This window comes from Oncorhynchus clarkii, chromosome 21, assembly GCF_045791955.1.
Source record: "Oncorhynchus clarkii lewisi isolate Uvic-CL-2024 chromosome 21, UVic_Ocla_1.0, whole genome shotgun sequence".
Lineage (NCBI taxonomy): Eukaryota > Metazoa > Chordata > Actinopteri > Salmoniformes > Salmonidae > Oncorhynchus > Oncorhynchus clarkii.
Genome location: NC_092167.1, coordinates 6697975 through 6713737, shown reverse-complemented (window position 1 = coordinate 6713737; position 15763 = coordinate 6697975). Strand labels below are relative to the sequence as shown.

The following is a 15763-nucleotide window of genomic DNA, read 5'->3' as shown; positions in this document are numbered from 1 at the left end:
AAGCTTACATACCTTTTGGCAGAAGGTATTGGAAAAGATTGGGATATTCTGGGTACCACAATACCTGCAAATCCTGCTTTGCTTTTACTGAATATCACTAAGGATATATGATCGACTGAGAAGCTCATGTTTAAACTGGCTAAAAGTTGCTCTAGCCACAGCCAAAAGAGGCATATAAGGAATGGTACATAGCCTTGGCAGAAACAGCTTTATATGAAATTTTCATTTTATAAAATGAATGGTAAACTTGATAACTCTGGGGACATTTTCTCCGAGATAGAAAGAGATTACAATCTGCAAAGGCCTGATAGACTACAGACATACATAGACGACTGGTAGGGATACGGCCTTTTCTTCCGTTATAATAGTGGAAAATAAGGTTTTGTCCCATCTTCTTTACTGTTTTTTATTTAAATGTTTATTTTTTACCTTTATTTAACTAGGCAAGTCAGTTAAGAACAAATTCTTATTTTCAATGACGGCCTAGGAACAGTGGGTTAACTGCCTGTTCAGGGGCAGAACGACAGATTTGTACCTTGTCAGCTTGGGGGTTTGAACTTGCAACCTTCCGGTTACTAGTCCAACACTAACCACTAGGCTACCCTGCCGCCCCAGGGTAGCTGTACTGTGCCGGTCGGGGGATTGGACACACCTACCCATTCAAATGAGTGGCTGGGTGTGTCCGGGCTTTTGATTGGTACTGTATATTAATCTGACAAGTTATTGTTTAGTGCTAAATGTAATTAAATTGCATTATGTCGCGAAAGGACAAAAACTGATTACAAAATATATATATCCTACCAGAAAATACATGCATTTCATCAAAAGTTCAATTTCATGAATTGACTATAAAAACACGTGGGCGGCAGGTCAGAGCTTGTGTCAATTTCTTCCAATTGTTACTTAATTTCACTCAGGAATTGAATTAATTGAACTTGTAGATAGTTGGCGAATCCACTTTCTCTCTCCATCTCTCTCGGTCTCTGTATTTCCCCCTGCTTCTCTCCTTTCTTCCCTCTCTCTGCACCCTCTCCTTTCTTCCCTCCTGTCAGTTCCCTGTTGTATGACACCCAGTGGTTGAGGAATGGGTGTGTGAGGCACAGCGGGTGAGGCTGGTATACTAGTATACTTTACATGAGTTAGGCGCTGGGAGGCTGGTATGGCACGGAGCTATCAGGCTGGTATGGCATGGAACTAAGAGCTGGGAGGCTAGTATGGCACGAAGCTAGGAGGCATGTATGGCACGAAGCTAGGAAGCTGGTATGGCATGGAGATAGGAGCTGGGAGGCTGGTATGGCATGGAGCTAGGAGGATGCTATGGCATGGAGCTAGGAGGGGTGAGGTTGGTATAACATGGAGCTGGGAGGGCTGAGGTTGGTATAACATGGAGCTGGGAGGGCTAAGGCTGGTATAACATGGAGCTGGGAGGGCTGAGGCTGGTATAACATGGAGCTGGGAGGGCTGAGGCTGGTATAAGATGGAGCTGGGAGGGCTGAGGCTGGTATAAGATGGAGCTGGGAGGGCTGAGGCTGGTATAAGATGGAGCTGGGAGGGCTGAGGCTGGTATAAGATGGAGCTGGGAGGGCTGAGGCTGGTATAAGATGGAGCTGGGAGGGCTGAGGCTGGTATAAGATGGAGCTGGGAGAGGTGAGGCTGGTATAACATGGAGCTGGGAGGGGTGAGGCTGGTATAACATGGAGCTAGGAGAGGTGAGGCTGGTAGAAGATGGAGCTGGGAGAGGTGAGGCTGGTATAACATGGAGCTAGGAGGTGTCATGACGCTGGCCCATAACACCTTTGTTATGGTGTTTGACTATTTGTTTGATGGTGGGAAAAGGGGGTGCCAAGACAAGTTGCCCATGGGCATACACTACCCGTAGGAATACTTTGTCTATATACCCTAGTTAGAACTGGGTGGACCACCCGCTGTATTTTTGGTTAGTTAATTAGCTGTATTGAAGTAGGCTAGTCCAGCTTAGGGGTGTTCTTGAATATTTGTTTCTTTCCTTGGGTCCAGCTCAGCCCCTTTTCCCGCCCCCCTTTACCGTGTGTTTAAAAATAAACCATGAGTGTTTGACGGTAATTTAGTTGTCTGTGGTTTTTCGTTCTCACTTACTTTTTCACTAGTATACTTTACATGAGTTATGTTACGGGTCTCGTTACCATCCCCCCTAGACTGCGTAACAGTACTTAATGAATATGATGTCAGTTCGGTTGTCATCTGAGACATTCTCATCAATGACAAACGGTACAGTGGAAAGTCTACACATTACAGTTATCAGATTCACATGAAATTGTTGTACAATTTAAATGTTTAAATATGAAATGATTTGTGAGGGGGGGGGGGGGTAAATGCGCTTCCTGCTGGACGAGTCATCCCTCCTCCCTCTCCATGCTCCTCAGATCTCTCATCTAGGGATCATTACCCTAGACCAAGGATGGTTACCTATGATGGGGATGAAAAAAAATCTGGGCTCATGAGGGGCCGGAGTGGTTTGCAGGTCTGTTTTCCCACACATGCAGTCAGAGCCTGATGGAGCCTTTTGAGGGCCCTAAGCTAAATGTTTTTTAGGGGACTCCCTCTTGACAGCAGAGAGCAAAAATGTACATTTTAGAGTTCATTTCCTGCCATTCTATACATTTTGCCATGAGGCGGAAATATTTTATTTATTTTACCTTTATTTAACTAGGCAAGTCAGTTAAGAACAAATTCTTATTTTCAATGACAGCCTAGGAACAGTGGGTTAACTGACTGTTCAGGGGTAGAACAACAGATTTGTACCTTGTCCGCTTGGGGATATGAACTTGCAACCTTTCGGTTACTAGTCCAACGCTCTAACCACTAGGCTACCCTGCCGCACCATGAGGCGGAAATAAATGTTAGCAGTTTTTAATATGATATCTGAGTGAGTGACTAACAAAATCAATGGGGGCCCCTCAGTTGGTAATTCAACCATGATTCCTACAAGTTTAGATAGCTGGCAGCTAGACTAACTTAACCCCCCAAAAATATTTTTGCTGACATGCGATTTGACTGTCAGTCAAATCAATCAAAATGTATTTATAAAGCCCTTTTTACATCAGCAATTGTCAAAGAGCTTACACAGAAACTGAGCCTATACTCCAAAGACCAGGCAATACAGATTAGAAGCACCAGGGCTAGGAAAAACACCCTAGAAAGTCTGGAACCTATGAAGAAACTTAGAGGAACCAGACACTGAGGGGTGGCCAGTCCTCTTCTGGCTGTGCCGGGTGGAGATAAGAGTACATGGACATTAACTGACATAAGAGGAAAAACTGCAGGGACTCCTTGACTCCTCCTCCTCACGCTCTAGGGACTCCTTGTGGCGGGCCGGGCACCTGCAGGCTGACCTCGTCGTTTGCTGAACTGTGTTTCCTCCGACACATTGGTGTGGATGGCTTCCGGGTTAAACGAGCGAAGAAGCACGGTTTGGCAGGTTATGTTTCGGGAGAAGCATGACTCGACCTTCTTCTCCCGACCCCGTTGAGGAGTTGCAGCGATGAGACAAATACAACAACAAATTATAAAAAAATATATAAATACAAAAAAACTTCTGATGCACAAACAAATTGCATCTTGTGTATTCTACTATTCTAACTCTCAACAGTAAGCTGAGACCCTGAGTGGTGGAGGGGAATTGATCCGCTAGCCTACAAAAGGGGGTCAGCAGTTGCCCATCCCTGACCAAGAGAAACCCTTACTGCACAAAAGCACATCAGCATCATGTAATCTGTAATCCATGCGTCTTGTCTGATCGCATCTCAGTGTTCTCCAACCCTCACTGCCTGAGACCTGTCCGGATGGTGTGGAGGTCTGACAAAACAGTCAGTCAGAATAGGGGGGGGGTTTGGTCATAGATGTTAAACTAGTGATATCACGTTTTACATATTCTTATTCCATCTCGATGGATGTGACTGACTGTAGCCACATACAGGTGAGCCAGACGAGAGGAGTTGAGGTACAACAGGGCAGTGTAAATGAATGATCTTTCACCATGTCCCTTTATCCAGGTCAGACACTCATCCCATTAATTCACTTTCCTTTTCAGAGTGCAACCACATGATCAACCTGCCAACCACATGATCAACCTGCCAAGCACATGATCAATCTGTTAATATCAGTACTAGGCCTGTTTTCACATTCATATCGATCAATGTCATCATGCAACAATAAGCAGCATTTCAATAACATTTATTTCCAAGAAACTGCATTTCTCCTTTAAAGAGCAAAGCAAGGCAGTGATTGTAGAGTGAGCTAAAGCTCATTGTATTAGTCATTCACCACGGCCAACTTCACTCGCACTTTGCCTGCCTATCTACAATGGATGACTGATACAAACCATTTCCCCTAACATCACTCACAACAAGGAAGTTAACAGTAGACATTGTATACCACTGCCATGGTTAACGGAGGAAAATGAAAGAATTGCATGAGGACAAAAAGAGAGATTGAGCGAGAACGAGAAAGCAAGAACAAGAGAGAAAAAGCCTGAGTGAATAAAAGAGACAGAAGATGTGAAAGAAATGAGTGACTGATATTGGAACGAGATTCAATGTTTTTTTAGTTGGGACAAAAACAGGAAAATGCAACTAAAAAAAATAAACTTTATTGTTTTGTCATTCATTAACAATTTACAAACGGGTGAATATTTTCCTTCTACAACAGAGCTAATCAAAAACATGACGACGAGGAGAACTCCTTAATGAACTGCCTCATCAGACAACCAGAGAAATTCACAGGATCCTTTTTCATTATGCAGGTTTATGGGACTGCTCCAGAGTCAGGCACAGGCGCGCGCGCACACACACACACACACACACACACACACACACACACACACACACCTGGTTGCCGGCTAGTTCAGTAACACACACACACACACACCCTGGTTGCCGGCTAGTTCGGTAACACACACACACACACCCACTGCCTGGTTGCCAGCTAGTTCAGTAACACACACAGCCTGGTTGCCGGCTAGTTCAGTAACACACACAGCCTGGTTGCCGGCTAGTTCAGTAACACACACACACCCACTGCCAGCTAGTTCAGTAACACACACAGCCTGGTTGCCGGCTAGTTCAGTAACACACACACACACACACACACACACACACACACACACACACACACACACACGAGTCTCTGGGCTAAAGCTGCTCCATCTCTCAGCTCCCAATTTCCAGGAAGTGAGTGAATCTCCATAAGCTGCAGTGCCACAGACAGAGAAACAGTTAAGCTAAAGTGAAACATCACTTATTTTTTTTAAACTTTATATTCATCATCTCTAGCATCACCCCAACATCAACATTGGTGAAAATGGTGTGTTTCTATGTTTTGCATTTAAAAAGATAGACGATAAGGTGTGCATCATGCTATTTTAACCAATTGTGTGTAGGCATTACCTACTAATTGTCTGCTGATTGGTTGATGATGTCATTGGAAACACTTAGCTTTTTTCTACAAAACATAGAAAACTGCCATTTTTTATGTTGATGTTGGGGTGTTGGAGGTGATGAATTGGAAGTTGAAAGTTTTTAAAATGTCCCTTTAAGCTAGCTCAATACAACACACACCGCACCCACAGGGATTAAGCAGACAGCACACACCCCAACACTTTGCCTATTCCCAGGGCAGGCAAACACACAAATGGGATGTTCTCTCATGTCCAAGCTTAAGCCTTTTGAACCTTTTCCTAGACACGCGTTTTATTTACCCTGCGACACACGCGTCCTATTTACCCTGCGACACACGCGTCCTATTTACCCTGCGACACACGCGTCCTATTTACCCTGCGACACACGCGTCCTATTTACCCTGCGACACACGCGTCCTATTTACCCTGCGACACACGCGTCCTATTTACCCTGCGACACACGCGTCCTATTTACCCTGCGACACACGCGTCCTATTTACCCTGCGACACACGCGTCCTATTTACCCTGCGACACACGCGTCCTATTTACCCTGCGACACACGCGTCCTATTTACCCTGCGACGCACGCGTCCTATTTACCCTGCGACACACGCGTCCTATTTACCCTGCGACACACGCGTCCTATTTACCCTGCGACACACGCGTCCTATTTACCCTGCGACACACGCGTCCTATTTACCCTGCGACACACGCGTCCTATTTACCCTGCGACACACGCGTCCTATTTACCCTGCGACACACGCGTCCTATTTACCCTGCGACACACGCGTCTTATTTACCCTGCGACACACGCGTCTTATTTACCCTGCGACACACGCGTCTTATTTACCCTGCGACACATTTACCCTGCGACACACGCGTCTTATTTACCCTGCGACACACGCGTCTTATTTACCCTGCGACACACGCGTCTTATTTACCCTGCGACACACGCGTCTTATTTACCCTGCGACACACGCGTCTTATTTACCCTGCGACACACGCGTCTTATTTACCCTGCGACACACGCGTCTTATTTACCCTGCAACACACGCGTCTTATTTACCCTGCAACACACGCGTCTTATTTACCCTGCAACACACGCGTCTTATTTACCCTGCAACACACGCGTCTTATTTACCCTGCAACACACGCGTCTTATTTACCCTGCAACACACGCGTCCTATTTACCCTGCAACACACGCGTCCTATTTACCCTGCAACACACGCATCTTATTTACCCTGCAAAACATCTTTGAAAGGACATCATGTCCACTTCACAACCCCCTTCCCAAGGACAACTTCAAAAGCAGGAAGGCCTAAAGCCCCACAACATACTGCGCTGCACTCATAGGTCCACATGGGAAAGTGACATTTTCAACTAAAATCACAGAAGTGGGGTACAGAAGCAATCTTTCCCCATTGAAGGCCGTTCAGACAAGCCTAAATTCAAACACAGTTTACAGTTGTTTTGTTTTATGACTGGATTATAGCTCCCGTCCAAATGTTGTGAATGATATATATTCACAGCAGGTAATAGCTATAAAATGTGCAGCAGCCAATTGTCAGGTAAAAAATTTAATATTCCCATTGAAAAATAAGCCTATTCAATACCGGTTGATATAAATACATTATCAGTCTATAGATTCATTGGCACAATTTAGTAGAATTAAATTAGCACGTGTGTATGTTTGTTATGCATCTTTATCACATAGCACAGAATAGAGATTTTATAAGCTCAATCACTGCTCAACAATTCATAATCGTGTTTTAAAAATTGTTTTAGGGACATGATTAACAAGAGCTCCTATTTTTATTTCTCAACTGGTAATTAAAGTGCGCTTCCCATTTGCCATTCAAATGCATAGGCAATGGAAAGCAGGATTCATTAACACACCACTTTGCAATGAGCTGGAGGCAGTAGCCATTTTGAAAACCTATGGCTACTAAATTGTTTACTATATATTATGAGGTGTGTTTTATTTACCTTGGCACAGCGGGTGAGCGGGTTTTATTTACCTTGGCAAATTCCAACCATATATGTGGAGGTAATTATTTTAATAGACTTCAATATGCCATTGAAAACAGCAGCCTATTTCTCTCATGTTCTACTGGTTTTCAACTTGTTTTGTTTGTCCAGTAGCCAAGTGCACATTCACATGTAGCCTACTGCCTTGTAGGCATCGCTGTGCTAATACTGTTAAGAGAAACTAGTTCCAAACATTTTAAGATAAACATTGATCTATTTCATCAGACACATTGCTTAAATGATTATTATTATTTTTTTTTTTTATGTAAGTATGTCGTCTACGGTAGGTCTACTGGTTGAATTTGGGATCTATTGTCCCAAAGTCTGTTTGGGCTATTTCTTTCTCGACAAGATGACCAATATAATTGGTCAACTTTACTACTATGGGGGATAGTAGATTGAAATAGACTCATAGGCAGCTTGTCCATAAGGCTAGGAATTAAATTGCCAAAATGATATATCCCAATTAGCCTACTCATTGCATCCTTGTCTTGCATGTTCTCTTAAGATAAATTACCATAATCTAAATGTGATTTCTGTCATTCTGAGCACCGTGGTGGAGGCCCTAATCACATTACACACCCAATGTATGTGGGTCCAGTATACTTCTCAAATGTCCGGTAAATTAAAATGCTGACAGTCAAATGTCCGGTAAATTAAAATGCTGACAGTCAAATGTCCGCAAGCTATAATAGTGATTCTACCAGTTATTCTTAATGAGTGTTAGCATGCTAATAGCAAACCCTGTACACTAAAATCTATATATTTAAGGGGTATGCAGTAGGTCGATAACGATATCACCAAAGTATGTTGTATAGGTCATTTCAAACAACATTCCCAGCTAATGAGAAAACCGTCACAGTATTTAATTTAAGAGAATGAAAAAGACTTAAAGCAACCTTGAGGCTAATTTGTATAGGCACCAACAGCAGATTAAGGGATTTGTACATTCATACCCCACCAGAAGGGCGTGGCCACTGTGAAACTTCCTTCCATGAGGGACTATCCCTGTTGTCTCCTTTCATCCTATTTTTTTGTCCTATTGAACACAACACACTTCTAGGCCTTCTCTTTTCCTCTCCATCTCCACGAAAGAAGAAACCCACTCCATCTCATCAAAGTTGCATGTGGATGAGAGGAGAGGAACATCCCTTCTTCCCCAGAGCACCCCTCCGGCCCACTCTGAAGTGGGGCTTCTCTCTCGCTCTCTGTATCCCCCTCCCTTCACTCTCCCTCGCTCCCCCTCTCTTCTGAAAGCCTCTCTCCCTCTCCTCTTGGTTCTTTTAGGGAAAAGGAGCACTCCCCGGAAAACTCCGGAAGGAAGGAAAGCAAGTAGGAAAGGGGAGGGAGAGGGAGGCTTTGAGGTGCCTCCATGGAGTAGACAGGAGGAGCGAAGGGAGAGAAAAACAAGTCTCTCTCCAGCCTCCCTTTAAAATAAATATGAAACGGGGAACTCTGCTCACAAGCGTACGTGGTTCAGAAAGAACGGTGGTTTAACCTGAGGGGAGACAGTAGGGGATAGACAGAGAGCGAGCAAAACAATGCAGACCCAATAGCACCTAGCAGAGAAATAGGCCTACCTGCAAGGCATGACTCTGCATGTCAGAGCTCTTAAACGGGGTCTATACAGTCTGCGCAAACAGAGCCCTTAAAGAAGCCTACTGGGATTGGTACATCCATTTTTGGCATTTTGAATGAATGATTATATACATTAATGTTGAATAGCAATATCACAAGTATAAACAGAGTAAAGTACACACACTAAAGGGTTATGAGCTAAACGTTGTTTTAGACAACTGGGATGCAGCTTATGGACATGCCTGTATAGAACACGTATTTTAGAAACCAGCTCTATTCTCCCACAGCTAGCGAAGAGGAATGGGGCCCTTATTCTTAGTGAATAAAAATACATCCACAAAGGGTGTGGTGCAGCGGTCTAAGGCACTGCATCTCAGTGCAAGAGACATCACAACAGTCCCTGGTTCGAATCCAGGCTGTATCACATCCGGCCGTGATAGGGAGTCCAATAGGGCGGCGCACAATTGGCCCAGCATTCTCCGGGTTTGGCTGCGGTAGGACGTCATTGTAAATAAGAGATCGTTCTTATTAACTGATTTGCCTAGTTAAAGAAAGGTTAATAAAGTGTGTGTGCGCGCGTTGAGGCTCCCCCATCAAAGCCCTTCTTACATCAGCAGTTGTCACAAAGTGCTTAAGTGCCCAACCTAAAATTGTTTGAGAAATATGCAAAATAAAGTTGCCGCTCTGTTACTTGCCTCTGGCTGCACGCGCTGTTCTCTAATCAAGGGATCATATTTCACCCATCAGACTACTCTCAATAAAATCTTTATTAATAGTTACAATTTCTTTAGATTTAGAATGGGCCATTATAAAAATGGGCAGGAACAGGGGCAGGGGAAAAAAAGAGATGTCATTCGTTTCCTTTCCTTTCAATCATGCCGGGTAGGCGTTCCGGTTTTATAGTGAAGTGTGTGCTTAATATAAGCAACTGAGAAACAAACAGTTGTACCTGGGATCCTCTTTAGTAGCAACCTTAAAGTCTGCTTTCACAGAGGGTTGCATATAGAAATATGAGCTTATAGGAAGACTTATTTCACTCCACACATCAACCACTGTTTGAGGAGCATGCAGCCTCTTGCCGAGCGACAGGTGATATTTCACCTAAACTCTAACATGGCTTCTCCAACCCTGTTCCTGAGCCGCGTGAGGTAATACAGTAGGGGGAGGTGCAGCGTGGGGTAATACAGTAGGGGGAGGTGCAGCGTGGGGTAATACTGTAGGGGGAGGTGCAGCGTGAGGTAATACAGTAGAGGGGAGGTGCAGCGTGAGGTAATACAGTAGGGGGAGGTGCAGCGTGGGGTAATACAGTAGAGGGGAGGTGCAGCGTGAGGTAATACAGTAGAGGGGAGGTGCAGCGTGAGGTAATACAGTAGAGGGGAGGAGCAGCGTGAGGTAATACAGTAGGGGGAGGAGCAGCGTGAGGTAATACAGTAGGGGGAGGAGCAGCCTGAGGTAATACAGTAGGGGGAGGTGCAGCGTGAGGTAATAGAGTAGGGGGAGGTGCAGCGTGAGGTAATAGAGTAGGGGGAGGTGCAGTGTGAGGTAATACAGTAGGGGGAGGTGCAGCGTGAGGTAATACAGTAGGGGGAGGTGCAGCGTGAGGTAATACAGTAGAGGGGAGGTGCAGCGTGAGGTAATACAGTAGAGGGGAGGAGCAGCGTGAGGTAATACAGTAGAGGGGAGTGTGAGTAATGTTTTATGCGTTTCTCCACACTCTCGTCTTCAAAAGAACGCACTCAGAGGATGAGAGCGGAGCACGGTAGTATGCATATTGAGAAACACGAAGACAGAGAGAGAAAGACCGAGAGCAGGGCTCTTTGGTGTCAACAGGTAAAGCATCAGACTTCCACAATAAGCAGACCTCAAGAGACACTTCTGTCTTAAAGGATTTATGTTCATTTAGTATGGCGCCCAGGAAAGCTCACTCAACCTCTCTGGAGAGCCTCCTTCCAATCCAGTTGAATTCCTGCCTGACATTACAAACAGATTGGCCATTACACGGACGCACCCATCTGGCCTCGACAATCCCATCCATATGTTGTAGAGATGTGGAAACCTTCAACACATATTAAGTGATTGTGAGTAGCCTATATGAAGGGGTCTGGAGGGTGAAGGGCGTCTGGTGTTCAACATCCAACAGATCAAAATGGCTTCCTATTCCCTAAAAGAAAGTCTTCACCCCTTGACTTTTTCCACATTTTGTTGATTGTTTGTCACTGGCCTACACACACAGCCCAGAATGTCAAAGTGGAATGCTTTTTGAAATGTTAGAATGGATGGTGAAATTCACTGAAAACCCTCACTAACACACATACTTTTGGCCTGCTAAAAGCCTGACCACCAGTCAACCAACATTATTGACTAATATTCCATTTCGGTTGCTATATAGGTCAAATGAAAGTAAGTAGTGCTCACGAGTCAAAAGGGTTTCCTGAAAATGTTGCACAACTGTGTACTGCGGCTTCTATTTCGTATGATAGGTTAAGACATACATTTTCTGGAAATATTTTTTTGCAATTCGTATGATATGTTACGGATTTGTAAGGGCTTAAGACCCAGGACTGCATCTTTAAGCTCATATACAGAGCCTTCAGAAAGTATTTACACATTTTGTTGTGTTACAGCCTGAATTTAAAATGGATTCATTTGAGATGTTGTGTCACTGGCCGACACACACCACCCCATAATATCAAAGTGCAATTATGCTTTTAGATTATTTTTCAAATGAATTACAAATGAAAAGCTGAAATGTTGAGTCAATTAGTATTCAACCCCTTTGTTACGGCAAGCCTAAATAAGTTAGAATAAAAATGTGCTTCAGTCACAAATTGTATGGGCTCAGTGTGAAATAATGTGAAATAATGTGTTTAAATAATTATTTGTTCTTAACGGACTTGCCTAGTTAAATAAAAGGTTAAAAAATAGAAAAAAAAGTGTTTAACATGTTTGAATGACTACATCATCTCTGTACCCCACACATAAAATGTATCTGTATCAAACACAGATGAAATCAGAAAGACCAAGGAGGCTTTCCAAAGCCTCAAAGGGCAACCATTGGTGGATAAAAAAAACATTGAATATTCCTTTGAGCTTGGTGACGTTATTAATTACACTTTGGATGGTGTATCAATACACCCAGTCACTACAAAGATACAGGCGTCCTTCATAAGTCAGTCGCCGGGAAGGATAGATCAACAACATTGTAGTTACTCCACAATGCTAACGTTATTGACAGAGTGAAAAGAAGGAAGCCTGTACAGAATAAAACATATTCCAAAACATGCATCATATTTGCAACAAGGCATTATAGTAATACTGAAAAAAATGTGACAAAGCAATGAACTTTTTGTCCTGAATACAAAGTGGTACGTTTGGGGCAAACCCAATACAACATATGACTGAGTACCATTCTCAATATTTTTAAGCAACTATATTTTTGGCTGCATTATGTTATGGGTATGCTTGTAATTGTTAAAGACTGGGGAGTTTTTTTTATGAAAAAAGGAACACCTGGTCCATTCTGCTTTCCACCAGACACTGGGAGATTCATTTACCTTTCAGCAGGACAATAAGCTAAAACACAAAAGCCAAATCTACACTGAAGTTGCTCACCAAGAAGACAGGGAATGTTCCCGAAAGGCCAAGTTACAGTTTTGACTTAAATCTACTTGAAAATCTAGCAATAATCAACAACCAATTTGACAGAGCTTGAATCATTTTTTCAAGAAAAAGGGGCAAATGTTGCACAATCCAGGTGTGGAAATCTCAGAGACTTACCCAGAAAGACTCACAGCTGTAATGGCTGCCAAAGATGCTTCTACAAAGTATTGACTCAGTGGTGTGAATACTTGTGTAAATGAAATATTTCTTTATTTAATTTTCAATAAATTTGAAAAATATATTTTCACTTTGTCATTATGGGGTAGTGTGTGTAGATGGTTGAGGGGGGAAAAAATCTATGAAATCCATTTTGAATTCAGGCTGTAACAACAAAATGTGGAATAAGTCAAGGGGTATCAATACTTTCTGAAGGCACGGTAGTGCACTACTTTTCATCAGGGCCCTGGTCAAAAGTAGTGCACTAAGTAGGAATAGGGTGCCATTTGGGATGCAGGCCGTATGTCATTTCACACAGGGTTACAGAGGGAGATAAAACATGGGAGAGATAACTTTGGCACATTGAGAGGACATGAAGATAGGAGTGGGGTAGTGTTAGTAGATAAAGGTATGTAGGGTAAAAGATAACAGGGGGTAGTTATGTTATGCCAACAGTCCCATATAGCAGGGGTCTCTAACCTTAATAAGAACCACAGAGGCGCACATGAACTCTGAGCAATATACACACATACAATGGACAACACACAACATACACACACGGGATACACACAGACAAAGACGTAACACGGCATCGAAGGCAAAGTCATGACCACACAAACTCACAAGCAGCAATAACACACACACACACACACACACAAATAAATGAAGAAACTATTAGACACACACCGACACCGTTCCAGGAAAGGTGAGGGTGGTCAGGATGCGGTGCGGTGGCTAATCATAACGGAAGCACCTCATATTAAAAAGGGAGCAGGGATCGTTTGTATCAATCAGCGTTAATCTGGCCTTAATGTGTTTATTAAAGACAACATGAACTGTCATTTCCTAGCAGAAAAACGTTTTACCGGGGAACGACCTTAATCAAATAAACCCAGGCTCTGTGCCATAACGTGCTTATTGTCATATGGTAATAACCACTGATTGAATAAAATCATTTCCAATGACAGAAAACACACGCACGCAAGTGTGTGCGTGTGTCAAGTTATAATGTCAGATTTCCAACCAGTCTTAATAAAGACCTAGGTGTCTTGATGGAGAGAGAGGGTCAAGTCAAAATGCCTGGCAGAGAAAATCATTACAAAAACCAACGACAAAGGGGAAAGACATTTAGAAACAAATGACCAAATTAATTAAAACATTAACAATGGAAGACATGCACAATTAAACCGGGGATGATGCGATCATGAATAAATGGTGGCGTCCTGTTGGGAAATGAATGAAGTGGGTTCTTGTTTTGTTTGGTCAATGACAGAGCTGAAATAGAGACCGATAGATAGATGCCTGGATTAGATGTAATGCTTCTATTATGGCTAGTCGAGTAAATGGAGTCTCATCTAATCTAAAACACACAAGCATTCCTGCTATCGACCGATTCTGATCTAAATTGTCTGCACAAATCAACCTGAGCTGCCAGACAGAAAGCTGAGCTGCCAGACAGAAAGTTTAAACACAACCAATCTACAGTACATTGTAGCCTATATTTCTCTTGCAACTGTCACTCTGCTTGTTTCCCGGGCACAAAATGGTCACATCATACCCCAAATGCTCCCTAGACCAGGGCTCATCACACTGTTCCTGGAGAGCCACCGTCCTGTAGGTTTTCAATCCAGTCCCAGTTGTAACTGAACTGATTTATCTTAGCAAGCAACTATTTTCTAGAATCAGGGGCACTAGATGAGGGTTGGAGGATGGTAGCTCTCCAGGAAGAGGGTTGGAGAGCCCTGCTTTTGACACTGATTTGCAATCAGTCACCTGGCTTGGCACAAAATGACAGACGAGGCAGAGTGGGGAGGTCGCTGGCAGGGATCCAGCGGGGGTAGGGTCAATGCCCGCATGAGGTGAAAGGTCACATCAGCTACACGCCATCCCAATGGCGCCAGGGGCCGGTTGGCGTGGTTTCACCAGACCCCTGTGGACCTTCGTAGTGAATGACTGCTAACAGCTGGGCGCTCCGCTAGCTCTGATATCAGAGACCGTGACCTCTGAACTGGGGCCGCGACGCTGCACCTGGCTTGATATGTCTGGCACACACACACACACACACACACACACACCTCTCCTCGCATACTGCACACACACCCACCTCTCCTCACATACTGCACACCCACCCCTCCTCACATACTGCACACCCACCCCCACCTCTCCTCACATACTGCACACCCACCCCCACCTCTCCTCACATACTGCACACACACCCACCTCTCCTCACATACTGCACACACACCCACCTCTCCTCACATACTGCACACACACCCACCTCCTCCTCACACACACCCACCTCTCCTCACATACTGCACACACACACCCACCTCTCCTCACATACTGCACACACACACCCACCTCTCCTCACATACTGCACACACACACCCACCTCTCCTCACATACTGCACACACACCCACCTCTCCTCACATACTGCACACACACCCACCTCTCCTCACATACTGCACACACACACCCACCTCTGCACACACACCCACCTCTCCTCACATAGTGCACACACACCCACCTCTCCTCACATAGTGCACACACACCCACCTCTCCTCACATAGTGCACACACCCACCTCTCCACACATACTGCACACACCCACACACACTCCCCTACTAGCCTATGTTTTTATTAAACCGGAAGTAAACCAAAACAAATGTTGCTTACAGAGTTAAAAGACTGATGACTAATAGTCTAACCAGGAGCCGCTCCAATCTCTGAGGTAGCCAACCAGATGGGCTGAAAGACACGTCGCCCTGTTAGCTCCTAGCACAAGCATTTCACAGTGCCTTATATTCCTGCTGTAAACTGTCTACGTGACATATACATTTGATTTGTGAGTAACTGGAAGGACGGTGGAAGAGAGTTAGCTAAACCGGGATGTAGTTAGCTAAACC

At 44.1% G+C, this 15763-nt stretch overlaps 1 protein-coding gene across 1 annotated transcript in view; it reads right to left on the bottom strand.

The window, feature by feature from the left end:
- The window catches only part of LOC139378428 (staphylococcal nuclease domain-containing protein 1), a gene marked incomplete at its 5' end in the record, with an annotated part of 274769 nt that overhangs the window by 220642 nt on the left and 38364 nt on the right, over window positions 1-15763 (bottom strand).